Source organism: Alexandromys fortis, unplaced genomic scaffold (genome assembly GCF_014885135.2).
Source record: "Alexandromys fortis isolate MF-2015 unplaced genomic scaffold, M_Fortis_MF-2015_v1.1 scaffold_21, whole genome shotgun sequence".
Taxonomy (NCBI): Eukaryota; Metazoa; Chordata; class Mammalia; order Rodentia; family Cricetidae; genus Alexandromys; species Alexandromys fortis.
In genome coordinates, this window is record NW_026067905.1 from 12,049,945 (window position 1) to 12,077,574 (window position 27,630).

Below are 27,630 nucleotides of genomic sequence, written 5' to 3' on the forward strand. Positions count from 1 at the left end.
TCTGTCTACCTGTCTACTTGGTGCCCTGGATCCAGGAGCCCTGGAGTGTTAGAGAGAGCCGAGTCCCCCTGAACCCCTAGGCCTGGCATGCCTGTCAGAGCTAGTTTGAGAATTCCGGAGAAGATGAATAAAGAACAAAGCCCGAAGCAAGCTCGTAAGGGAGTGGTCTTTGCTGTGTATCATTTCGTCTGTCTGTTTGCCGCCTCCATAGCTGATTTTTGCACACACACCCTTGCTTTCGCAAATGGTAGAAAGTGTTCTTCCACCGAGCTACACTCTAAGCCCTGTGCTCTATCTCTGGCAGCTCTGAAACCCTTTCCTAGAAGAGCCGAAAGTGAGAGAAGACAGGAGCTACACGGAATCCATTGATTCCCCTCCACTTCTCCTGCTTGATGGTCGTTGTGGATGAATGTACTCATCTACAAAGCATATTGGTACCACTTGGTCATTTAGGCTTGGCAATTTCTCTCCAACCAATAGTTGCTGAGATACCAGCCCATTGGGGCGTGGTTTCTCTCCCTTTAAAAAAAAAAACCGGCTACTTCCTCTGCTCGCTCTCTTCACTTCCTGCTCCGCCGGTGACTAGACTCCCTTCCTGGTTGCGCAGAGGGCTGTTGTCTGGGACGGTAATCTGTAAGTTTTTTCCCCTTTAAATAAATACCACCCTATTAATCATAACTCCAAACTGGTGTGGCATTGTTCATGACTTACGCCTTCAGACTCCGACTCCCGCTGTTTTGGTTTAGAGACAGGGAGAGCCTCATGTAGCCCAAGCTAGCAAGAACGTTGCTATTTGAACCCCTGACCCCCCTCATCCACTTCCTGGATGTTGGGATTACAGGCATGTACCACCATACCCAACTCCATGGAATCTTTTTTAATATTTCATATATCTATTGCCAAAACTCTCCTCCCATATCCCCACATATACCTTAGTCCAAGGTCTAGGCATCTAGATTCTGAATTACAACAGTTTCTGGTCCATTCCTCTCAACTCAGTAGATTTTTACCCCAAAGCCTGCAACCCCTGTGTGTAACACACACCCCCAATATACCATCCCTAACTGCTGCGTTCCTTCAAGTCAGCCCTTGCTCAAACACCACCAGCGCCCACTGCAGATGGGACAGTAGCATTCCTCATTACTCCCCCTCAATACCTTCCGTTTCTGCACTGTCTCCCGACATTGCTATCTGTAAACCCAGGGCTCTAGGGTCCTCGCTGGGTCCTCCCCATATTCTTGCTTTGCTCATCGTCCCCTTAGCCCTGTGAAGTCTTTCTTGGCTGCCGTCTGCCTCCACACAGCTAAGCCGGTCACTTGGCCAGAGGCGTTTGCACCTCCTGACCCTGCCAGCTCCTGTGCTTCCCTTTTCTCCCTGCAGTCAGTGGTCATCTCTTGAAGGGCTCATGTTGTCATCCACTGTCCTCAGCGTGGCGGTCACATGTGGTGCTGAGGGAAGGTTGTCTGAACTTTGCTGCCTAGCCTGGGAAGTCCAAGGGTCAATATGCACCTGGAGTCTGGGACCTGAGCGCTATGGGCATTCCCAAAGGAGGTCAGTATGAAGGCAGGGGCTTCCCACCACAGGGATCCCTGTAGGGGTCCTTGACAGGCTTGGTACAGCCCCCCCCCCCCGCCCAAAAAAAAAAAAAACTCTCAGCTATCCAAGCTTCCATTCCAGCATATTCTACCGTGTCCTGTGCTGAGATTAGCCAGTGAGAGGAGCATGGTGTCTACCAGACGCCAGTTTTGAAAATCAGAGGTGGGCCACAGCGACAGACCTGCAGGGTCACAGTGGCTATTCCTGGTGACATTGTGCCTGGGTTGTCTTTGCTGACACGCATGTGCTATTCTGCAGGTCTCAGCGTCACCTGATGTGTAATGAAGTGACGTTTAACTTCTCTCTTCTCTAATACTGCCTAGTGTTCAGAGCAGCCAGGGTGTTGGGGGACACCTCTCCAACCCACTTCCTGCTTCTTTGGGCTCCAAACCCTTGCTCTTCTGGACACGTCTGGGACCCAGATGATGGATAGGTGGATACTGAACCTGGTTGTCCAGTTGGGTTTTTTCCCCCTTGGGATTTGGAGTAGACCCAGTTGACTCAGCCAGCCTGTATAAATGAGAACTGGGAACTCAAAACAAAACAAAACAAAAAAACAAGCCATTGAAAACTGCTGTGATGACAATGAAGAGTAGGCTAGCACTTCCTTTCCTTGACTCAAAGTCTCACCCTCCAAACACCTCGGCCTAACCACAGCTACACTACGGCTGCAACAGAATGAACTCGGTCTCCTTTCATTTAGAAGAATAAACAAATGATCTATGGCTGTTTGGGGGAACATGAAAGCTACGTGTGTGTGTCACCTCGAAAACACAGCATGCTATGGGTGATGGCCGCTGGCTATTCCGGAAGACAGGGAAGGGTCCCTGGTGACCACATCTTACTCTCAGTGACAATGACAACAGAGTAAGGAGCAACTGGCTCACTCGGCCCACACACAGGCAACAGGTGCCAGGGCCTAGGCTCTGACTCAGTTATCACTTGAGGATGAGTCATTTGGAGGCAGCTAGGGAGAGGAGGGCTGGGCACTCAAGGGGGAGAGGCCCAATGTGTCACCCATCCCCCATCACTGCTACAGAGCTAGCAGAGTGCCTATGCGAAGCCCCTCTTCCATCCCCAGGTGGAGAAGGACGGGCTCAGGCTCTCAGCACCACATTCTCAGCCAGACCGACCCCTCTAGGTCCCAACATCTGTCCCAAGCTGGCCTCAGGGATTCCTTTCCTAGAGCCTCCAGCAGCTCACCCTGATATTTCAAAGACCATATGCCTTTCTACATCTGTGATCAGGGTAACTTTGGGATGTTTCTTTCTGTGTTAAAACAAAACACAACAAAGCCAAAATGTGTAAGAGCCCACCTCCTCACCTGTCGAGGAACCAGAGGGTGCGGTATGCCTCAGGAGGATGGAGTGGAGTGGTTCTCAATGGAGGGAGTTTTGCCCATCTGACATTTTATTTTGTTTGTTTGATTTTTGTTTTGAGACAGTTTCACTATGTAGCTCTGGCTGTCCTGGAACTCACTATGTAGACCAGGGTAACCTTGGTCTACCTGATGCTCCCTGCCGGGTACTGGGATTAAAACGCAAGCAAGCACTACTACCACTTGGCATTTTAGTATTGATAGCCTTACAACAGAGTTCTATTGATAGTATTGATAACCTTACAACAACAGAGTTTTATCAAATGTTGAAAGAACTTTTTGTTTGTTTTGTTTTGTTTTTTGAGACAGGGTTTCTCTGTGTAACAGCTCTGGCTGTCCTCGAACTAGCTCTGTAGACCAAGCTGGCCTTGAACTCACAGAGATCTCTGCCTCCTGAGTGCCGGGATTAAAAGGTGTGTACCACCACTGCCCAACCTAGGAACTTTTACTAATACTTCTTCCAACAATACTGAAGAAGAGAGCAATTCCAAACTCATTTCACAAGGCGAGCCAGCGAAGTCAGAAAAAGACATTACGAGAAAAGGAAATCACAGACTGCTATTCCTAATGGCATAGAAGCGCAAATCCTCACCAAATGCGAGCACAGAAAATTCAAGAAAGTAATCATCGTAATCAATTGTGAAGTATGGTATGCAAAGATAATTTAATACACTTAAGCCAATAAATGTTGTTTAACCACAAATAATGCAAGACAAAACTTAGACGGGTCGTCTGAATAGATGTAGTAGTAGAAAAAGCAGTTGGCAAAATTCAACATATCATTTATATAAATGAAAAAGCCCTGAGCAATATAACTCAATGTAACAATTAGGCAATGTTTAATTTCACAGGCACAGCCAATATCATGCCTATGTGGAAATGTTAATATTTCTTCCTTGAGAGGAGGGGCAAAGCAAGGATACTTACTTCACCATAGTGCCAGAGGATTTAGACAAGGCAACTGGGGAGGGGGGGGGATATCCACATAGAGAATTGTCTCTGTTGTCAGCTTTTAGACGTGGTGAGCACCAAGTGTTGCTCATTGTGGGTGGCAACTGGGCAGAGATGAGCAACTCTTGGAGAGTTTCTAATACCGTCTTTCTGGGGGCAATTTTAGAATATCACGTGCAATAAAAGACATAAAAAATGTGTCAAGATTTTACTAGAAAGTTTGTCAGAGTTATTTATAATGTATGTTTAAAAGTCGAAAACAATGTAAGTGGGACATCAGTTAGTTAAATTGTGCCGTATTCATAGACTGGAATGCACTGATATTAAACATTATATATTGTTAGCCACGAGTGGTGGTGCATGTCTTTAATCCCAGCACTCCAGAGGAAGAGGCAGGCAGATCTCTGAGTTCAAGGTTAGTCTGGTCTACAGAGTTAACTCCAGGACAGCTAGGGCTTCACAGAGAAACCCTGCCTTGAAAAACAAACAAAATTTACATATTGCTAAAAATATGTTTAATGAGGCAGGAGGTAGGAGGGAGAGGCAGGCAGATCTTTGTGTGACTTTAGGGCCAACCTGCTCTAGACAGCAAATTCTAGTCAGCCAGGACTAACACACACACACACACACACACACACACACACACACGAATGCTTAATGACATCAAGAGGTATTAGAGCTATAGTATCACTATTAGTATATGGCCCCGGGAGCTGGAGAGACAGTTGAGCAGTTAAGAGCAGTTGTTCTTGTAGAGGACCCAGGTTCAGTTCCCAGCACCCACAGGGCATTCAACTGAAACTCCATTTGTAGGGGATCTGATGCCCCTCCCTCTTCTGATGACCTCAGGCACCAGGCACACGTGTGGTGCACATACGTACATAGAGGCAAAACACTCATATACATAAAAAGTCTTTTTAAAAAGATGGCCTTATGGGGTTAAACTCCATGTTTGTATGATGCTGTTCATGGTGGCATCTTCCCAGGGCTGCAGCCACCTTCCTCTCTCCCTGGAGTCAGAGGGACATCTGACGTCTAATCCCAACCAGCCGGAGTTGTCCTTTCCCATCTTGTTAAATCAAGCCACCCGAAAGCTTAGAACTTCCCCATGCTTGCTTCTCTTAGAGCAAAACCCAACGCCTCCATCACCTGCATCCACCGTCACCACGCCCAACCCATGATCTTCCCTTTCCGGTTCTGGCCACACTAGTATGTCTTCATCTGTCTCGTGTACACCCTTGCTTCAGGGCCCTTCCCTCTCCTCCACCGTCCACGGAGCTCCCTCCCGGGAAATTGCCTTGCTCTTGTGTGTAAATAATAGTTCTCACTCCCGGAATTCCTTGCCTTCTCTCATCCCCTTGCCCCAGCATACCAACGGTACAGACAGCATAGCCTCTGTGTGTGTGTCTGTCTTCTCTAGAGGGCACACTCCTTAACAGCAAATTTGCTCCTGTCACCCCTATACTTGGGTGACAGTGACAGGTTCTGGGGTTGGGGAGTAAACACAATACATCAACAGTGTGGCAAGCAGTCAGGCTGGGTGCACCTGTAATAACTGGGTGCACCTGGCATTACTTCATTTTATTATTTTAAAAAACCCTATAGAATCGCTGTCATTGTGTGAGGTTATTCAGACTGTTGTTATCATTTTACACAGAACCAAAGCAAGAGGGAGGTGAAAGAAATCCCTTCTCCCGTCATGCTTAAGGTGGCAGAGTTGGGATCAGAACACTGATCTCCGATTTCTTCTCTTCACACTTGCTTCTGCTGACAGCAACAGCGCTGTCTGTTGGTATCACGTGTCAGAAGGCAGCACACCGCTGGCTCTGTCACAGCCCTGAGTGCCCGCCTGTCCAAGTCCTGTATGTGGTTCCAAAGCGCATGCCTGTTGTGTGGGTGGGACCTCGGGCTGAACAAGCGCCTGCCTAGCAACTGTGCTTGGTAACCCCCAACCAGGAGCAATCTGATACCCGCTGCTGGCGAGGGTCTAACACAGACAAAGTCCTTTGGCTTTCTGTCCAGCTGGTCCATGGGCCTCTGGGGAGAACCGGAGCGGTGTGTTAGTCACCAAAGGTCATCCCTGCCTCCGGGCAGGAGCCGTCTCTGTCAGCGAAGGGTTGTTTCTCTTGGGGGGAGGGGGGATGATTCCCTTAGAGGACAGCAGAGCAGGCCTCTCAAAAGCTTTTGGAAGACCAGATGATAACAGAGAAACAGCTCTGAGCCAGGCAAAGAAGACGTTTCTACTTTTTTTCCTCTCTCATTTGGGTTATTGGTTCCTAGAAGCTCCCTCTGACGCTCAGTTTTATTAGAAGAAACAGACCACTTTCAGACTTGACATTCACAAAGGAAAGGGCTTAGAGTGAGACCAGAAATCCCGAGTCCTAACTTTGCTAAGACCAATACAAACAGGTGTATGTGTAAGCATTGCAGCTTAGATGGAAAGGGATCCTGGCAGTCGGGAGCCAAGGAATATTACCACAGGTCACAGTAAGCGTTGCAGCCCTGCTCCGGGGAAAGGTTTCTCCCCTATGTAACAGTTCTGCTTTACCAGGGGAAGGTTTCCCAAGTGAAGTTGTTACTCAGGTCCCCAGAGTGTAAGAACCCTGCCCCAGAGAGGAAGAACTCCACTCCGTTTCCCCAGTGAATGCATTACAGCCCTGCTCTACTCTACCCTGCTCTCGCTCAGACGAGAAGTTGATATTTCTCTGCTTTGCTCCATCCGGGTGAAAGAAGGTCTCACCCAAACCCCATTCAAGAGATTTATTCAGAGGGAAGAATCCAGGAGGGTGGCTGCCTCTGCCAGGGTGGAGAAGGCAACAGCAAACAGAACAGGCACAGGGTTTATATGGGGCTTCTTAGGGGTGGAGTTTTTCCATGGAGAAGATTTTCACGGTGGGCATTGGTCAGATTGCAGTTCCTTGAGCTCAGATTGGCTAGATTGCCTGCTTAGGGATTGGTTGGTTTTCTGCTAAATTGGTCAGGGGCAGATTTGGCTCTGGTTTCAGGGCCAAAGTGTGTTTCTTTCACTGGCTCTTTTTAGCCTTTTGGCTTTAATTTCAGTGCCAGAGCATATTTCTTTCTCTGGTTCTGGTTTCAGGGCCAGGGTGGGTTTCTTTGGCTGGCCCTTTTACCCTACAGTATATATTCCCAGGCAGAAGGAAAAGGGGGGAAAAAAAACCATGAAAACACACCAACAGAGGGCACCAGAGCCCCATCAGTCTCTGCCCACTGAACTCCCCAGATGCCGGGATGAAACAGGGACTGAACAAATCTGGAGTTTAGTCCCTGGGTCCCATCTTGGCCTCATCTTTAGAATTTTAGTCCTGGGTCTCAGGACACCTTATGACACAGACTCATGCCTACAGGAAGCTAGTGTTCACTTACAGATTAATCCCACACAAACTCAGTACGTAGAACTAACTATAAAGTGATTTCACCCAACCTTTTGTATACTTAACCAGTGCTACTGAGTGCCCGCATGGGTCAGGCACAGGACTAAGCAGCACATCCTCAGAAATGGTGCTACAGCGGTTAGGGGCTAAGGCTGGCCTCTCAGAGTCTTTTAAATACGTAATGAGGAGGAAAGAAAACTCTTATTTTTTAGTTCTAGAATCATAAAAGTCATAGGAAAACATGGAGAAGAGGAAGTATGGAGAGAAAAAGAGAGGAGATACACAGCAGGTGGAAGCAGAAAGAGATGTTGCATTTCAATTAACTCTGTGTGTGTAATAACATATATATACATATATACATATTTATACACACACATATATAGCTTTGGCAACCTCCCATTTCCCCTAAAGACCCTAATTTGGGACTCAGCTCTGCTGAGCTACCCCAAAACTCAGCTTGGGTAGCCTGCCTGCTAGGCATAGAAGCCACCCTCTCAATTTTCCTTCCGGCATCTCTGATTGCACCCCTGCACACTCAGGGGCTCCTCAGTTCCTGATTTGCAGGAGGCAAGCCCGGTCACTCTCCCATTCTAAAGCAGCAGATGCCAGTCCTCCCAGGAACGTGTGCAATTTTAAAAGCCCAGTAAACCTCAAGTTGACAAATCCCCAGACAGTGGGCTGAAGAGAAATGATAACATCAGTTTATGCTGAGGATGAGTTGGGGCGGTGTGGGGTAAGATAGGAGCACCCGCCAGTGGGCTCTCAGATGCAAAGGCCTTGTGGCAGAGATCGCTGGTCAGCCCAGCGCTTGCAGGTCAGGGTTAACTCTGTAAGCAGGTTCGGAAGGGTGTGATGGCCGGCTCTGTGTAACTCTGTGTGTGTACTTGCATGGGCTCAGAAAGAGGTCATCGCAAGGAAAAGATGAGTCATCAGGCCTGGAGCTGCAGGAGAACCGCTGAGCTGCAAGGATTGGCCTTGCTGTGGCAGCTGCAGCCCTGGCTCTCTGAGAACCTGAGAGCATCCCCCACGCCCCACCCCAGCCCAGCAATCTCGACTGCGAACAGATGTGTCATCTGACCTCCCACAGCACTCTAGTCTACAGAGCTAGTGCCAGGACAGGCTCCAAAGCTACAGCAAAACAAAACAACAAAAAGAGTATGTCCCAGCAAAAGCACCACCTCCTCCACAAAGCCTCCATCACTGCCATGCTGAGTTTGAACAATTTGACATCAACAGGAAATCTGTCCTGTTGAAGTCTGACCACCTACAGGGCAGGAGAAGCCTAGCCGCAGCATTCCCTGGAGCCTGTGTGGTGTCTCAGTCCCAACCCTACAGCCCAGGCTCCGCCTCCTAAGAGGATCTCTAGGTGACCCAGATACAGGTTAAGTTGGCACAACAGTGCCCTTGAGCCTCCCTGCTGCTTTAGAACACACTGGAAGCTACCAGGACTATTGGAGACCAGCTTCGACAAAAATACCTTACCAGGGCAGGGGCATGGGAATCAGAAAAATTAGTAAAGAATACAAAGACATGAGTAAAAAAATAATAAAACAGAAACATAGAAGAGTACCAGGAGGGAGTTCCAATGAACACTGAAATTGCCCGCATTTCATTTTCTAGCCCGTGTTTAATTTCCATACTCCTGTATACTCCAATATAAAAGGGGTAAAGGCAACAAAAGACTTCTTTAACACGATACAAAGGACAACTCGAACAGTTATTTGCTTTAATACTTTGAGACATCAATGTTTGGTCGAAAGCATCACCCCAGCTCCCTAACACTCCTTTATACAAATAGTCTGGCATATTATCGTTGGGAGCCTCATCCCAGGCCCCTGGCACCCATCTTTGGAAGACTGGGCAGGAGCTCCATTTTAAGCCCCCTCCCCTGGGAGTTGCCTTAGTCCAAACTCCACCTCTGAGAAAGCCTGCCAAACGGTGACCCCATCCCAGGGAGGGTCAAGAAGGCCCACCAAATGGTGATCCCTCCCCAGGGAAGGTCAAGACCACTCCCACAGGCTTCTTAAACTGCCCCCCCCCAGAGAATGTACACGTGGTCTCTGGGTTTCGGCGTGATCTCCCCTTCTTTCTCTTCCCCTAGCTGTGCTTTCCAGTACCACTAGGGAGCGTTGCATTAAACATGGGCATCTTTTATTCGGTCTGATCTGGTCTGCTTGGAACTATTTGCATTGGCGGAGAGGCTTGTCACAAGAAATAAATCTAACAATCAAGTCATTAGAATTCTGTTGTTTAGATAGTGAAGCCACCCTAGACCAAGTATCCTGAAGGCAGCCACTCCCCAGGTGACCTCCTAATACAAAAGAAGGAACAGAAGTATGCTTCATATCCTGACCATCTGTCAGGGTGGAGTGGATCTACCTCTGTAAGCCATCATAATGTCAGAAGAACCAAGTAACCACATCCTGGGTCAGGATGTGTAGCCCTGGTTGTTGTCAACAATTTTGAGCAACCTCAAATTCTCTGACCTTCAGACAAGATGGAAATAGGCTCACATTTTTGGGCCTCCACACAGGACTGTCTGTGTCTAAGTAGTATGTATTTAAACCATTGTTGATTCCTTGTTCACATGTGCTAGGGCTGAGGGAACACTTGGTGGTCTCAGAACTAAAACCATCCCTACTCTGACTTTAACACCAGGAAAGAGAATAAAGTCAGAAGACATTTTGGCCACATGAAAGATTAAGGGAATTCCCAATAGCCTAGCAATGTCTCCACAGGCAAATCTTGAGCCGTGTGGGAAATGTACAAGATGAAGCTTGTACAAAGTATATGATTGATTTTGTTTTCTTTGAGACAGAGTCTCCCTAGATAACCCAGGCTGGCCTCAGATTCTCCATCCTCATGCCTCAGACTCCTGAGTGCCAAGGTAATAAGACTGTACCACCACATCCGCTAAAATGTTTGATTTTTTTTCATATCTAATTTTCAGGTTATTCCCCTTAGTTAAAATGGGGTCACAGAGCATCAGTACAGCTGTGAACTGAAACTCCTCTGGGGCCCTGTCTCCCTTGAGAAACCCGCCTCTGCCCTTCTAATCCTGTACGACTATCCTTTTCCCAAAAGGATATCTTAATCTCTTCCCTTTTGTCTCTCTCTCCTCTCCTCTGTGCTTAAATCTACAGTAGACCTTTTATTTTAAAAGCATTTAACTTTCTATTAGTTTTAAAGTGTGTGTGTGTGTGTGTGTGTGTGTGTGTGTGTGTGTGTGTGTGTGCAGTGTCTGCATAGGGCAGAAGAGAGCATCAGATCCCCTGGAGCTGGAGTTACAGGCAGTTGTAAGCTGCCTGACATGGGATGGGTGCTGGGAATCAAGCTTGTTCCTTGGGAAGAGCAATACAAGATTTTAACTGCTGAGCCATCTCTGCAGCCCTCCTCTTAACAAAGTCCTATTTTGCTTTAAAAAATTAAAAAACAACTACCAAGTGTGTACTTTTTTTTAAAAAAAATCCATTCATTCCTAATGATCAAAAAAAAAAAAAACCAGAAAAAAACTCTAATTTTTCATAGATGGAGGATGTTCAGAAATAAACTTGTTCTTCTGGAAACAATAAATAAGAGAGGTAAACTGAGCAATTGCGCCAGATGTTAACAGTAAAGAGTGACCTTTGCGTCTCCTTCCTCTTGATGCGGAATGTAACAACGCACCAGAAGATACTCCCTGTGCTCAGTCTGCTGCATAGCGTTAGGTCAGCTCTGCATAAGCTAGCGGTCCCTGAAGGGAAGGGAACTCCAGTGGAGAAATCCTCCGTAAGGTCTGGCTGTGGGGACGTTTTCTCGGTGATCTACAGAGGAGGGCACCGGGACGAACTGTGACATAGAGGCTTACGCTGAATAAACCCTTTCATCCCCAACTCGCTTTTCAGTCGCGGTTTTCACTGCAGCCATAGAAACCCCAATGCAGAGAACAGCTTGAAACATTAACGGACTAGGTGTTCAGTCTGCCACTAACTTCGCAGAAAGAGACAGCCACCGTGACCTCCTGCTTGGCAAATATCCCCATGAATATCCTACGAGTATCACTTCTGCAAACTCTCAGACCAAGTGCCAGTTTACAGAAAAGTGGGGACAGCAGGCATGCAAACTACGCTATAGTGAGGTCGTCAGCAAAACATGCGGGGGACACAACCGAGTCAGAATACAAATAGGAAAGAAAACCCAGGCCGTAAGGATAACATACAAGCTAAACACACACTACCAGTGTCAGCATCTAAACTGCACTCAGACTCTCGGACTCAAACTCTAAAAATATTCATGTATGATAATTTTGAAGCAATTACGGGGGAAATTTCATGAACACTAGGAATTATTCGTTTGTTTTGATGCCTGGGGAATTGTGACTACAATACAAATCATGTTCTTTGAATGATTTACTAACACACTTACAGATGGGATAAGATGAAACCTAAGGTGTGCCTACACAGTAGAAGCTAGCTTAAACTGATGGGGCTGGGGGTAGGAGGGTAAGTGTGCACCAGTATGGGGCTGGGGGTGGGTAGGTAAGTGTGCACCAGCTTAGGATTTGTTCTGTTCACCTTTGTACATGTTCAAGTACAAAGCAAATGAAGCTCAAACATAGATCATGTGTATGGAACAGGTGAGAATATATGATACATATGAACTATGGGCTTAAGAGAAACAAACTCAAACAAAACAAAAAAGAATTTAAGAATCCCACAACTGTGGAAGAACGGAGCTTGGAGGTATGATTCAGGGTTAAGAATTTGTATCGCTCTTACAGAGGATCTGAGTTCAGTTCCCAGCATCCACATCAAGTGGTTTACAACCGAGTGTAACTCCAGCTCCGGGGGTGGGATGAGGGGGTGGTGGGGGATCTGACACCCTCTTCTGGCCTCTGAGGGCACTGCATTCTCGTGTAAGTCTCACTCACACACACCTCGCACACATACACAGTTAAAGAAAAACTAATCTTTTAAAAGAACAATCAATGATTTTTCTTTGACGTCAATTTACTTTTTACACGCATGGTTTTAAAATGTGATAATTTGCTTTCATAGGTGCTCCACAGACAAACTCTCAACAGGTCCCATGAATTAACGCTTAAAAGCTACTAAAATCTAAGAAGAGTTAGAAAACTGTGGAGGGCTGCAGATCTAAAACGAGCCTAGCTGAGGTCGCGAATGGAAGGCACGAGCCAGCTGCAGGTGCATTGGGAACTGGGTCGGATGTGAATGTGGAGCAAACTGCCTGTTTAGCGTCCCCGTCCCCGGTCCCTGCCCCCACCCCAACACTCATGGGCCAGAGACTGTGGTCAGCTGCCTTGGCTGCACACTGGAATCCTCTGGGGCATTCTGGAAGCTGTGAACATGAAGGACCGTGCTACAGCAATTGAACAAGCTCTCTGCTGGAGGCACGAGGCGCCAGTGGTTCTAATTACTCTCCAGCTGACTCAAGTGCTCCACCAGAGTGAAGACTCCTGGTGTAAGTGCAGGGAGGAGGGGTTTAACGCCGTAAATGAGCGGAGCGGCAGCTGGTTCTGCTGTAATCTCTCCTGGATAAGTGGAGAAAATGGAGCTGCTAGTGAGACACCGAGCGCCACCTTTTTTCTGTTTGCTGTGAGTCACTTGAGGGTATTTGGAGACACCTGTGTCCAGTCTGAGTCATTTCTCTCTCGGGTGTGACTCAGATCCCACCCAGCAGGTCCACACTTTGGCTTCTTTATGGCTGAGCTCCTTTGGTTCAGGTTTTAGCGAGTACAGATCAAGTGTGGGGCAAAACAGCTGCTCTGAATCAAGCTGGGGAGGAGAAGGCTGTGGGACGGTGAGGATTGACCTCCTGCTGCGTGCTGGACTGTGATTCAATCCCAAGTGACAGCTGGCACTGACCAAGCAGCGCCAAGCCCAGATTCCAGTCCCAGGCAACCAATTCCCTCTGCAGGATGAGTGTTTGACACCAAAGGGTGACTTCAGAGGTGCCACAGTCTGACTGTCAGGAGTGAAGGCGGCAGTGTATCAGCGGTGGTGTGTTATGGGAAATTGGTTCACTCGGTTGTTTGCCCTGGTACTGGGCAAGGTCTCTCCTGCAAGGATCCCTGCCTGGCCAGCAGAAGCCTGTCAGGTACCCACCCTACATGTGGACTTTGTGCCTGAGCACTTTTGCACCGTGCCCCCTGCTTCGGTGTGACCCCCCACCTTTGCCTCAACCCGGGAGTAGATTACCTACTGCCCCCCCTACGAGTTCAGTAACTGATGACTCCCTAACACTGAGGTCCCCTTGGGTCTGTCTTTTGTTTGTTTGCTTTTCGAGACAGGATTTCTGTCTTAATTGTCCCAGCTCTCGTAGACCAGGCTGTTCTTGAACTCACAGAGATCTGCCTTCCTCAGCTGCCTGAGTGCTGGGATTAAAGGTGTGGGTCACCACCGCCCTGCTGGGTCTGTCTTTTTTAAGAACCTCCCATAGGGTGTGGTCCGAGGCCTTCCTCTGGTTGGCTCTAGCCCTTAGTCCTGACGTCATTGCTGTGGGGTAATGACAAGGCAGGGCTCTAGAACCAAGCAACCATTAACCAATTAAAGGCTGTAGCATGCCACCTCCAGCCTCCCTCGGCCAAGGATGGGTGTGGAGAAGGCCCAACCCAAAATTGTAAATTTATTTACAACCTTCAGGTTATTTTTGGTGATTTTTACTTTTCAGCCCAGTTCTTGAGCATTATCTTGGTAGATGACAATGTCGTGTTATTATAATGGAAAAGGCAGAGTAATGAAGCTGAGATCTGTGGGCTCAGAACTGGGACTGTTTCCTGGAGGAGGCGGGACCAGGTGAGGCAGACGTGGAATAGGGCTTTGGTCGTGAGCAGGGCCAGCCAGCTCTTTAGAGAAGGGTTGCTGAGAACTCTGAGGGTAGGGAATGTCCTAAATGCTTAACCATAAACCCTGCCACACCAGAACTGGAAAGGGCTGGCTGTGCCAAGTGTGATCATTAATTGCTGGATTGGAGAAACATGGAGGTTCTGGGAAAGGACAGGCATAATTGACTGGGGGCTGGGGCTCAGGGCAGCAGCCATTTGTCAAGCAATATGACCATGGTTACTGCTTAACCGTAGGATGGTATGCAGTATTCACTGATGGGATGTCAGAGACTTGGCACTGACCCAGGCTCACATCCCAGGCTTGGCATGTGAGTGCTGCAATCACAGGAACAAGCTGCACCCTTGTCTGCAGCGTGCCTGTGAGCCGTTGTTTGTGTCCCGCCGGAAAGGGTGGTGTGTCCCAGGACAGTCCAGAGACCCCTGGAGCCCCAGCTTAAGAAATGCTGGATGTCTCTGTTCCGACCCAGCCAGCGCCCTCCACCAACGTACCAGGCTCCACCCAGGAGCAGCCCAGAGCCTCCACAGAGGCCTCTGGGTCTGAGACTGTGTCCTTTGTGAATCTGTCTCTGCAGGTCTTGTGAAGTTGGAAGGAATTCCAGTGATGACGGGACGATGAATCTAGACTTGCAAAGCCTCATCTCCAGCCAGAGAACTCACAGGGTTGTCTCTGGGACAGGGTGCTCTGACCTTTGTAATTAGACTTGTCCTTTGCCAAGAGGCTTTGTGAGAGAAGCAAGCAGAGGGCTCCATGATTCATGGGGAGCCTCTCTGACAGGCCAGGAGCCCTCCCTGTAGGAGCAGAGAAACCCACACACTGTTCTAACATAAAATGAGTTAGGCCGTGAGGAGAGCCGAGTTCAGCTGCCGCAGTGAGTTCCGAGGTTAGGGGACTCACTTAGCAGGGAAGGTACCTTCAAATGCAGAGACTTCACCCAGAACATCATCAAGGGAGGCTGGGGACCTTTGCAGGGATCGTACAGGCTGCAGGACAGGCTTGCAACCAAAGAGCCAGGCAAGGCTAATCCACAGAGATGCAAAAATTAAGACGGGCTGCATAATGCTGCCAGGGGCTGCGCCACGACCTGGAAACAAGGCCTTGTCCCCATACCTTCATGGTCACATCCCCACCTGGTTTCTACAGTATAGGAAGTCCGCAGCTGTGCGAGGAAGGGGGAAGCGGGTAGGTGCACCTTCAGGAACCCCTTGCGAGGCTTCTCCCAAACAGAGGCCTGGAGAGATGGTTCAGCCGTTAAGCGTGAACACTGCTGTTACAGAGGATCCGAGTTCAGTTCCCAGATCTCCCAAACAGAAAGGTGCCTGGAAACCACACAGCCACAGCGAAGTGTCCCAAAGTGCTAGAAATGCAGTGTGGCTGATGGACACAGGGGTGTTCTTGTCCTGTCTTCACACCTGGAGACTATCTAGTGACAGCGCCGTCTCACAGGTGAGAAAGCAGGCACCAGGCTCTGAGTTCATCTTCCTCTTCCTCCTGGGGCAAAACCAACCACAAAGCTACAAATGTGACACTCGGGGGTGGGTGGCTGAGAGGCTGAGCTCTGTAGACAGGTGGCAAAAGTCTCGATTCTTAACCCTCCAGAGAGGCACAGTCCCTGCCTTGCGGGGTACTGCATCAGTGATCTAGAATCGTGATGTCAAGGGGCAGGCGAAGGTTTCCGGCAACACTGGTGACCTGCACAGTCTCCGGATCCGGGTGGAGGCTGGGAGTGTGAATACTCTGAAGTTGTATGCACAGTGTCACAAGGACCCATGGGATGTTCCTGGACAAGGGCAGCGCCTTTCTGGGGTCCTCTGAGGAAAATATTTCCTGAGCGTTCCCATTCCAGTTCCTGCATATCTGATAGCATGCCTGATGATCTATCTGCGCATGCGCCATCATTCGCTCTAGGCCTGGCATCCCACCCTGCAGCCCTCAGTCCTCACCTCCAGTCACGCGTCACCACTGGAGGGACATTCGAGGTGTTTAAAAGGCTTCTCAGAACATGCTCGAACTGGAAATCCTCATTCCTCTCCCCTGGCAGCAAAACCCACTCATTCCCATCCTCGCTGCCAGCTCTGCCGCAGGTAAAAACTTTTCTCTTTTATCAAGACGGAGGGGGGGGGGGGGAGAGAATGGGCTCTGTGAGAGAGGTAAAAGTGCTTGCTGCCGAAGCTAAAAACTTGGGTTTGAATGCCAAGACCCACATGGAGGAACGAGAGCATCAACTCTGAAAACTTGTCCTCTGACATACACAGCCATGCCATGGCACAAATGCCCTCACACAGAAATAAACAAAGAAAACAAATAATTGTAGTTTTAACTTTGTTTTTTGGAGCGAGCCCGATGTAGCAGCTACTCTCTGGTCCCGCTCTCTCCATTTGCTTGTGACTTCATGCGAAACCTCTGGGCCTCAACTTCCTCACCTGTAGAAGGGGCCAATAATGCTCAGCTCATAGTAACACTGTGACTTTAATGACTTTAAAATATATGCAGGGGGGGGGGGCTGAAGAGATGGCTCAGTGGTTAAGAGCATTGCCTGCTCTTCCAAAGGTCCTGAGTTCAATTCCCGGCAACCACATGGTGGCTCACAACCATCTGTATTGAGGTCTGGTGCCCTCTTCTGGCCTGCAGACATACACACAGACAGAATATTGTATACATAATAAATAAATATTTAAAAAAAATATATGCAGGGGACTTAAATTTTTACCTGACTGACTGTAGGCGGCAGATTTGTGTCTCGTACTCAAGTGCTCAGGACAGTTCATCGATGAGTCGGTCTTCCTTTCCTCCTCATACGCTACACCCAAACCCGTTAGCGATCTCCATTCTTCAGATGCTCACCCCACCTCATGCTCTCAGCAGCTTTCAGAACTCTGTGTGTGTGTGTGTGTGTGTTTATCTGCCCATGTGTACATGAACATGTGGGGAGGTCAGAGGTCAGGGGAGGAACTTGGGTCACTGGGGTTGTGTCGTTGAGGAGACCCGAGGGCCACAGCCTACTTCCTCTTTCTCTCTTTGCCTTACGGTGTCATGAAAGGAACAGTTTTTGCCATGAGACATCGTGATGCCAGAACACAGTGCCAGCCTTGAGAAGTCAGACCTCTCAATCAGCAGACAAGCTTTTCCTGAGTAAACACCGACTGTCTCAGAAGTTTAGGTGCTCCCAGTAGTGGAAAGGTGACTAACCCCCCACTCTCCACCTGCACCCCCTACCCCAGCAGAGGCTCCTACCCACTTACTTGTAGGACAGGCTGGACAGTCTCCGGGTATCGGGTTGGGTGGAGCTATGTATCACTCTGGCACCAGGTGGCGCTGCAGCACTTTGGGGGGTGTTGCAGGGATGCACCTGTAGCTGCAGGTGTCCTGGGGCCAGGATTCCCTTCCTTTCTCTGCTCCCAGAAATAGGCAAAGTTAGCAACATAGAATAACCCTTCTTTTCTTGAAGTTGGAAAAAGAAAGGCCAGGAGCTCTGGCGTGGCCACCCTGTCAGCGGTGGGTCACTTCCGCTCGATGGGCATCCCGGACAAGAATGAAGGCCAAGGACTGCTTGGTGACTAACCGCTGCCTCTGTGTAATGTTTAACCCAGGGCTGCAAACTTCCATGTAGTAATAGTCATGGAGACGTCCAGCTCTGCCCTGGGCCGTCCATGAATTGGCCCAGGATGTGGGAAGTTGGGGGAAACTGCAGTCAATTGACATGGTGGGTGTTGCTATCTAATCAGCACTGTTGACGTTACCACCACTGCCGTCTCTTTTCCCTGGAGGGAAGGAGAAGGCTTCTGAGGGAGGAAATTGGTTTATTCCTGGCATAAGAATCAGAGGAACGATAGCAACCCTAGAGGGGCAATGTCTGGGTTCTAGTCCACTGTTCCTCAAGATGTGTTGTTGCACACTGTGCATAGGGAGGGTGCTGAGAACACGGTACACATGCAGTTCCGGTTTCTCCCACTGGGTGGTGCAGGCCCCACGCTCTGTCCCTGGATGGCAGAGCAGACTTAGCCCGTCCAAGGGAGTTGAGCACTAGGGTGGGTGTTTGGAGTCGCGCAGGCAAAGGCCTGGCTTTTCTTTGAAGCAACGTTTCTCCTTGGATTCGAGTTTCACAGGCACAGAGGCCTGCCTAGGCCTCAGATGGACTAGAAGTGGTCTCAGTGGGGGGGTGAGATGCCACAGTGGATCTGTGGTCAGAGCCAGACCTTAGTCCAGCCTTTGCTTTGATACTTGGAGCACTGACCACTGACCATCTTGCAAACCCCGGGGTGGGGCAGCACAGAGGCAGGAGGCTCTCCGAGCAGGCCTACTGGAGAAGCCGGGTGTCTTTCCACTCCCCGGGGGTCAAATTTTCCAGCACTCTCTGGTACTCGTGGTTTAACCTTTCCCACCTGACAAGGAGCCATTCTCTGGCTTGTTTGTTTGTGCTTGTGAGAAGAGGGACAGTTGAGGGCGGCCTGTCCGGGAGACAGGACCTACACATGGGAAGATAATACCCCATGGCCTGTGGCTGCCTGCCTTAGGAGTGTGTCTAGGAGCACAGATTCTTACATGGCTTACTCTCAGTCTGGGCTCCGAGCCGTCAGGATCCACTTGCAGCATTTCTGTCTTCAGTCTGAGTCCTGGCAGTTTCCCCAAGCCCCTTATTGCCCTCCCCCTTGGCCTCTCTGGAGAGCTGGGAGAGATCCTGTCAGAAGCAGTGTCTTTATTAGCACGGGAAGCTCCAACAGCTGCGCAACACTAGATAAATCCTGGTGTGAGGACCTGCATCCCGGGACTTCAATTCCTTTCCTTAAATGCAGTTTTGCTCTGAGCCTGAGTCTCCCCCAGTTCTCTGAGCCTCAGAAATCCTAGATCTCAGGGCTGTCAATCACTTTCTTTAATCCTCAAACCCTGTGTGGAATTAGAAGAATGGATTGCCCCAACCCCCCTGGGTGCCGGCGATGGATGCTAGGGCCTTCTATGGGCTAGGAAAGCTACACTAAGCTACAGCCCCAGGCCTTGATTTTTTTTTTTATTACAAAATGCCTGAATATCTTTATCTACTAGCAAAAGTTAACGTGCACTTGTCTGGAGTTCCCTTGCAGCTCAACCTTCCTTGTGGAAAGGCTGGCTGTTGAATTAGACTGCCCGTCTCAGGCATTTTCTTTTGCGTGTTGAAAAGCTGTGTTGTACCGTGGCCCCAAGAACACAAGGAGTGATCTTCGGGGAAATGAGTCACCAGTACCTCCCCTGCTGATGACTGTCCTCCCACACCCTGGGGACTGCACAGTACGGGAGGGAATCTTTGCAAGGCACTAACAATGTGGAGGGCAAACACTTCAGAGAGAGGCCAGCCGGGCCTGTTGTTTTCACGCTTTGAGAGCAAAGTGAGAAATACAAGCTGTCTCTTTACCTTCCCGGCAAACACCAGGCCTTGCCCTAAATCTCCTCTGATTTCACCTCCCTGGACACAGGCTGCCCAGTTGCTCAGACTCAAATCCAAACAAAAACTCATTCATAGTGCCCAGGAGGCGAATGTCCATGCAGCTCCGTTAGAACTGACGGTCGCCGAGGTGTTCTCGCTGCTTCTAGAGCCGTCTGGGTGCAGGGGTGGGGAGCAATTCAACCGTGCTCCAAAGTAGTGTTCGGAAATTAAATTTGGTATCGTTTCTCCAGTTTTTAGTGGGGTTTCAGGAAAAGCATGGCTGCATGCTCTGGTTTAAGGGTGCTGTGCTTGTTCCGATTGTCTCTGCTAAACTGCAATGACTGTGTGCCCTGACTCCTTCCTGCTCTGAGCTCCTCAGACCCCACCTCAGAACCACACCTCCCTTCGCTGACTTTCTGTACTGCCAAGCGCCAGTCACGTGCTCAGTGGCTCCTACTGCCCCCAGAGTCCCTGCTTGCAGGTGAAGGCCAGGCCAAAGGGGGCTTTTATCTGTCACTTCCACACAAGATAGTCATCTGGGGAAAGGGAGGCGCAGTTGAGAAGGTGCCTCCCTCAGACTGGTCTAGAGGCAAGCCTGTGGGACGTGTTCTTGATTATCGGTTGATATGAGGTGGCCCAGGCCCACTAATGGCGGTGCTACACCTGAGCAGGTGGTCCTGGGCTGTAGAATAAAGTAGGCCGACGAAGCCGTGGGGGAGGACAGCACTCTTCCATGGTTTCTGCTTCAGCTGCTGCCTCCAGGGTCTGCCCTGGCAGTCTATGGAAGGGACACACGAGCCAAATAAACACTCTGCTCCACAGTTGGTTTAGGTCAGTGTTCTGTCATAGCAACAGAGAGCCAAACTAAGCCCAAAGGTAGCTCACCGATTCCAAGTCACAGTTTCCTGCTGACTGGGGTGTCATTCACCTGGGTGTCCTGGATGTCTGGAACAGCAAACACGACCGTGGGTAAATGTATGTAAACATTGGAAGAGGAGGCCAAAGGGAGCCTGTTGAACTACGGTGACTCACGGCCCACGCCCTCCCCAGTCCATCACAGCCTTCAAAGCTGAGAAGCCAGGGCAGGGCTGGGGTGTAGCTCAATGACAAAGTGTGTTTGACATGCGCCAAGCCCTCAGTTTAATCCCAGCACAGAGGGAAATAAAAAGGCCGGGACACCCAAGAACTTCTGTCTCCACCCCTGTCTGTCTCCATTCTGAAGCTCTGTAAGCTGCTTGTCTTTCATACCTCTCACCAAAGTATAAACCCCGCAGGTATGAGTGTAAACAGTGCAGGACTGTCTGTGGCCCAGCACGCCGGACAGAGAAGCAGCTGGAGACAGCTAAATGGGGCCTGGGGAACTATTTCCTAAGTTACTGCTAGCCTCAGGTTGGTATTTAGAGACAGAGACAGCAAACGCAAACATGCCCACCCTGGCTTGTCATACAGCAGCAGAGGAACAAGGGGACAGTTCTGAGCCAAGTCTGGAAGAGGAAGTGGAGAACCAGAGCTTGTATCGTGTAGAAAAATCCAAAGCAACCTGTTTCCTGGGCAATGCTTTGCTTTGGAAACTCTGAAACTTTCATGGTACTTGGCTGTGGTACAGTGGCTCTAAAAACACTTATAAACTGGGGCTGATGAGATAGTTCAGTGGTTAAAGTCACGTGCTATTCTTGCAGAAGATCTGGATTTGGTCCTATCACACACATGGTGATTTGAAACTGCAATTCTGGTCCCAGGGGGATTGACTCCCTCTTTTGGCCCTCACAGGCACCAGCATTTATGTGTGCACTGACATGCATGAAAACACTCATATACATGAAATAAAAACTAAAAATTTACCTTTTTGAAAAAAGAATTTTAGAAGCCATTAAAAATAAACTTGAGAAACTGGGGGTATAGCTCAGTTGGTAGGGTGCCTGCCTAGCATGCAGGAAACCCTGACTTTATTCCCCAGGGCTGCATGAGCTAAGCATGGTGGCTTGTAATCTCAGGACTCAGGAGGGAGGAGGAGGAGTTCAGGGTCATCCTGGACTTCACAGTGTAGGATACATGAGATCCTAGACTTTACAGTGAGTTTGGGACTAGCCCCGGATACACGAGAACCTATCTCAAGAGCCCAAGGAAAGCCTGAGAATTTTGCAGACATCCTGCTCCTTCCTGTAAGTAAGCCTGGTCAAACCTCCCTGGATCGCTAAGCTGGACTTTGGGGCACCCACCCTGGCTGGGGTGAGCAGCAGTGAGCGAACACTGAGTTGTGTCTCAGTGTCTCATCTGGGAAAGTTTCTCCCACAACATGCGCTGGAGGTGAGGGCAGGAGTGGCTGTCTCTAGGAGCTAGTCTTCGGTTTGAAGGTCACAAAAATGAAATGCAGAGAGAACTTAGATTTGCCTAGAGTGGTTTTTCCATGTGAAAACTCAAAGCAAAAGTAACTAAGGAAATGCACGACATGACTGACAGAGCTGGGAGGTTAAAATGTAACCGATGGGCAGGTCCTGGTCCACGAAGACGGGGTCAGGTAACCGATGGGCAGGTCCTGGACCACGAAGACAGGGGTCAGGTAACCGATGGGTAGGTCCTGGGCCATGAAGATGGGGTCAGGTAACCGATGGGCAGGTCTTGGGCCACGAAGACGGGGTCAGGTAACCGATGGGTGGGTCCTGGTCCACGAAGACGGGGTCAGGTAACCGATGGGCAGGTCCTGGGCCACAAAGACAGGGGTCAGGTAACTGATGGGTAGGTCCTGGTCCACGAAGACAGGGGTCAGGTAACTGATGGGTAGATCCTGGGTCACGAAGACGGGGTCAGGTAACTGATAGGTAGGTCCTGGTCCACGAAGACGGAATCAGGTCCCACCTTCTCCAGGAAGGCTTTTACAGCAGTGCCAGTGTCTGTAACCTGTTTCTGGCTCCTCTAAAATCATCATAATGTGAGAAGATGCTGAAGTCTAGATTGTTCACTCTCCGCTGGTCCACTTAGCACATCTCTCCAGTGCAGTTTGGAGTCAGGGGCTGCATCTTCCTTGAGAACGAAGGTGCACGGAACACTTCATAGGCTGAGCTTGCTGGCTGGAGAGGTCAAGAGAGACCTCCCAGATGAGCAAGGAACATGGTCTTCCCTTGGCTTTTTGGTTGCAGGCCCCAGGAATGTTTGAGGCAGCCTGGTTATGTCTTGGCCAGCTCATCATCTATCAAAGCTCTGTTTAATTTTGATCTTGCTATTGCTGTCACTTATCTGGAGCCAAGAAACCAAGAAATCCAAATAATGAAATGCCTAGTTCAGCTCAAACACAGAACCAGGGAGACACCGTAAATAAGGAACAGAAAACAGTGGAGACGGGGGTCCTGGTAGTGAATTCAGACCCGACTCCAAGATTAACTTGAACAAGAGGATGTAAAGCAAAGGGGGTGGCAGGAGAGACACCTAGCACTGAGCTGGGTGGACCACTGCTCACACGCACTCTATATGATGGTCTGGATGTTTATTGTTCTCTTGTTTTTAGGCTGCTCTATCTTCATCCTCTGAGACCCCATCCTTTAAGATGTGGGTAAACATGCTTGATTAGTCTGAACAGAACTGTTCTTCTATGCTGCCAAAGAGAAGTTTTACCAAGAAAACACAGAGAATGAAGCTGGGAAAGGAGGAACTGGTCTTTAAAGGACCCTATGAGAATAATTGCTGGGATGTAAATGCTACATCGAATCATACGTGACTCACAGGTTCTTTGAAAGAGGCTGAGCAGAATGTCTTCCTGGAATTCTGTGGGTAGCAGCTCACATTCCGTCACAACCGAGCCGCGATTGCTGGTCCTCTGAGTCAGCTGTCCTCAGGTATCTGCTCCATGCACCCCTTATTCCAACGGCGGGTGAAGTCAGCTGTCCTCAGGTATCTGCTCCATGCACCCCTTATTCCAACGGCGGGTGAAGCATGAGGTACAAGCATGGTGGCTCTTTCACAGCTGAGCAAAGTGAGGCCCCAGGGCTTTTGCTCATCACCCAGCTGGAAGCCAGGTCAACAAAGTGTATGTTTTAAAATCAACCTTCATGTGTCTGTATGTGTGTGTGCGTGTGTGCATGGGGGAAGTGCCCGTGCCATGCTGTGTGTGTGAGTCAGAGGACAACCTGGGTGCCAGTCTTTACCTTTCACTCTGTTTAGGGCAGGGACTTTTGTTGTTTGATGTTTGTGTAGATCAGGCTGGCTGTTCTGTGAGCTTCTGGAAGCTTCCGGTCTCTGCCTCCTGTTTCCCCCTAAGAGCCCTGGGATTGCAGGTAAATGCTATTTCCATGAGACAGGACATAAGAACTTAGGTCCTCATTTCTGTAGAGCAAGTGCTCTACCCACTGGGCAACCTCCCCAGTCCTACCATGTGTATGTGTCTGTGTGTGTGCATGTATGTGTATGTGTGTACGTGCGTGTGTTAGACTCTCTAACTTTAACAAACTCAAATCTGCTTCCTTTTATTGATAATCTTGGATTTGGAGAATTGCTGTTAAATAAAACTTTAAAACAGTTTTCTATCCAACTAACTATTGCCCTACATTATACAGGGACTCGAGGAGACAAAAGAATACTCAGTCTACCTTTGGGAACCAATTGTCTGGAGAGTGCTTCTTTCCAGACTGTAATATGGTGCTCATTATGTCTGAACAATGACAAGCCAGTGGCGGGTTTGTTAAATGCTAGGGAGGTCATTAACACGCTGGCCTTCCTAATTCATGCGGAAAGCCTGCTTTCATTTATCAGAAGGCTGTAGGGGAGGTGCTCAATTATGGATGTGATGCTACGGATGTGATGCTACAAGTCCACGACATTTACGATATTACGGACAGGCAAAGGCCAGCCAAAGAACATTGGTTAAGCGTCTAAGTGCCGGCAAGTTTTCCTCTTGAATAACCATTGGTCCAATGTTCAAGGGCTTATGTAAATATGTTGTGTCCTTTTTACAAGATTTTTAAAATGGTAACTTGCCCTACCCAGTAACTATAATAAGGTTCAGAAACAATTGAAAAGAAAAGTGCTTCCAACTTTTTATTTTTCTTTTCTTTTTTTCAACGTCAAGGCTAAAACACAGGCCTTGCCCTTACAGAGCTTATGCTGCCCCCATGAGCTGAATCCTCAGCCCCCAGCTAATGACCTAACTAAGGAGACCCGGCTCACATGTGAGAAGGCAAGTCAGGATCGAGCAGCTTTTTAAAGTTTTTTTTTTCAACCGTTATTTTCAATTATGTGTCTGTGTGTCTGTGTTTGGTATCAGCTCCCCTGGATCTGGAATTACAGATGGTTGTGAGCCATGATATGTAGGGTTCTGGGAACCAAAAAGGATTCTCCACAGAAACAGTAGAGCCCTTAACTGCTAGGCCATCTCTCCAGCCTCCTGGATCCAACAGCTTTTTAAGTCACAAATAAAGCATTCTCACCTTCTAATCTGTGCAAACGCCTCCTAAAAACAAAGGAAGCAGGAAAATGAGAAGGGAGGCAGATACAAACTGGAAGGACAGCATCTAGGAAATGGGGACTGGGCAGACACCCACTGTGGGTGATCTTCACCAGGAATCATGGTCCGCCCATGATCACAGGGTCAATTATCAAAAATGCTATGGAGAGACACAAGACAGAATGAACCAAGCACGCACAGAGAGGAGGAGTAGGCTAGGACAGATGCCAGCAGAGTTCCCGAGGCCGCTCTGGCTGAAGAAAGAAGGATGCAGGATGCCTTGGGATTTGCAGCTCCTCCACCATGCAAGGGACAGGTCTCATTTTTCCCCTCCTGCTGGCTCTTGCTGGCCGCAGCAGCTCTCAGCTGAGGGACAAGCCAGGGCCATGCCCTGGGAATGCTCAGGTTTCAGTTTTACCCTAACCTCAGAGGTAGCTTCTCCATGGTTACCAAACCTGAGCAAGGGTCGATTCCTGGAGAAGGAGAGCGGAAATGATGGCTGGTCCTGAAGGCTGGGACCTCCTCTCTGGTAACAGCTCTGCTGCTGAGCAAGCAGAAGACACCTTGACTCCACAGGGCTTCTCCCCTCGCTGGAGACTTTGTTACTGTCTGTGGCAATTTGCAAAGCAGATCGAAGCTACTGTATAAAAACTGCTCACTTTTTCATCCCTTTGGCTTTTGTTTTGTGAAAACCTCGCGTCCTCATAGTCCAGGCAGAGGCAGGTCTTGAACCTGAGATTTTTTTTTTTACCTCAGTCCCCCAAACCCTGAGATTATAGGTGTGCGCCGCTCTGCCTGTCTCATCACCTTTTTTTAAAGGATGAAGAACATTAATTTTCTTTTGTTGTCCTTTCATATTAAGAAATCCATGTTATCGTGAGCCTTAGAAAACCATGGAACTCCGAGAATGTCACCTGTCTAGTGTGTCTTGTGCCGTGTTCAGCTAGAGTACCTGGTCCCGAGCCCCAGGCTGAATGTAACCTGGTAAGTGTTACTGCCTTGCATCAAACACTACATTAGCTTCACCAAGGGTGGGGACTTGGGACTCCAGTCCAAAGACCTCACAGAGATAAAGGATCTTTGCACAGAAGGAGCAAGAGATGGGGATGTGGTCCCGATATTTGTCTTGAAGAGGAGGTGTCTGAGTAGTTGGTGGCCCAGGCTTGGGGTGGTCACAGCACAGTGCAGGGAAGAGAGAAAGATGGAAGAACAGAAAGGAAGCCAGCCCTCACGGCACAGGAAGACGGCGTAGGGCTCAGGCACACAGGAGAGTCAGCACAAGTCAGAGAAGGGGAAGAAGGCAATGGAATTTACCTGCTCGCCCTTCCTGGCCTTAGCTCTCTCTGCGGGGCCTCCATTGCCATGCGGATCGGGCAGTGGTGGCACACACCTTTAATCTCAGTAGCCATACTAGTTAGCCATAGAAAACAGGAGGTGGTGGTGCACACCTTTAATCTAGCACTAGAGAGGAATTTAAAACAGGAGGAGACAGCTCTCAGCTCAGTCTCATTCTGAGGATTTGTGGAGGCAGGACCGCCACTTCAGTCTGAGGTAGAGGTAAGAGCCAGGAGTTGGCTGATTTGCCTTTCTGATCTTCTATTGAACCCCAATATCTGTGTCTGGGTTTTTATTATTTGTGCTACAGTTGCTAGTGAGACCCAGGCCTACATTTCATTCATTCAGCTTTACCTGGGGGGCATATGAAAAGACACAGGTCCCAGCTGTCTTGCTTTGCAAGACTGGGAGAAGATAGAAGAGGGGCCTGCACTCTATGGCATTCATTCATTCATTCGTTCACTCCTCACTCACTCATTCATTCTTTGAGGAAGGCAGAGGCCTTGCGACTTGATCACTGTTTGCTAGGCAGCTCTCCATGCCATTGAACTGGAGACAGAACTGTCAACACCTGAGCTCTGGGGGACACACTCAAGCCGTAGGAACAGTGTTCCTGCAGAAGTGATGGTTCCAGTGGCCAGTGCTGGAGACTTGGTCCCATGATAAACTAAGAGTTCCTTTCTATTCCATCACAGCCACAACCCCACCAGACCTCCAAAGGCCATTTAAACACACCCATTCCTCTACATTGACATTACGTTAGGCAGCCTATAACTATAAATTTCCCAGGGAAATTGAAGGGGAGAGGGACTTAAATGTCTCACTTAGCAAAAGATCCTAACCCCATTTCTCTATGATGTTTAAATACTAATTCTGTGATACTGTGGAAGTCACTTAACCCCTCTGAGCAACTGTGGCAATTTCATGAGACCCAGGGTATTATATATAACATAGGAGTCAATGAAATCACCATGGCAACAGCACTTTTGCACTCCAGCGTACTGAACAAGGTAGGGGCTGTCCTGCCTCCTCTCTGCACCCCTGTTCGCTGGTCCTCTCTAGTGGTTCTTCCTTCTTTCTTTGACCCTCTTGAGCTTGGCTCTAGCTCTGTTCCTAGTAGCTCTCCCACCAGCTCTTGCCCCTGAATTCAAGCCTAATTCTACCCTCTGTTCCTTGGAGTCACCCTGAGCGGTCTGCTCTTGGCACCGTATTAGAGGGAACAGTCTTAACTACAATGGCTGACCAGGACAGTGATCCCACAATAGGAGCTTTCCCTTGCCGCACTGAGCAATATCTCCACAAGT

At 49.0% G+C, this 27,630-nt stretch overlaps 2 long non-coding RNA genes across 3 annotated transcripts; one reads left to right on the top strand and one right to left on the bottom strand.

Moving 5' to 3' along the window:
• Positions 1 to 12,150: 12,150 nt before the first annotated feature.
• Positions 12,151 to 27,519, top strand: LOC126497406 (uncharacterized). The gene is made up of 3 exons (XR_007590603.1): positions 12,151 to 16,243; positions 23,060 to 23,387; positions 25,854 to 27,519. It is a non-coding gene; the product is annotated as an uncharacterized lncRNA (long non-coding RNA).
• On the bottom strand, positions 16,234 to 17,679 carry LOC126497405 (uncharacterized). 2 transcript variants are annotated; one of them, XR_007590602.1, is made up of 3 exons: positions 17,402 to 17,679; positions 16,870 to 17,035; positions 16,234 to 16,582 (listed from the first exon to the last, which is right to left on the bottom strand). It is a non-coding gene; the product is annotated as an uncharacterized lncRNA (long non-coding RNA). The 2 variants fall into 2 exon arrangements; XR_007590601.1 differs by lacking the exon at positions 16,234 to 16,582 and adding an exon at positions 16,591 to 16,784.
• Positions 27,520 to 27,630: the final 111 nt, after the last annotated feature.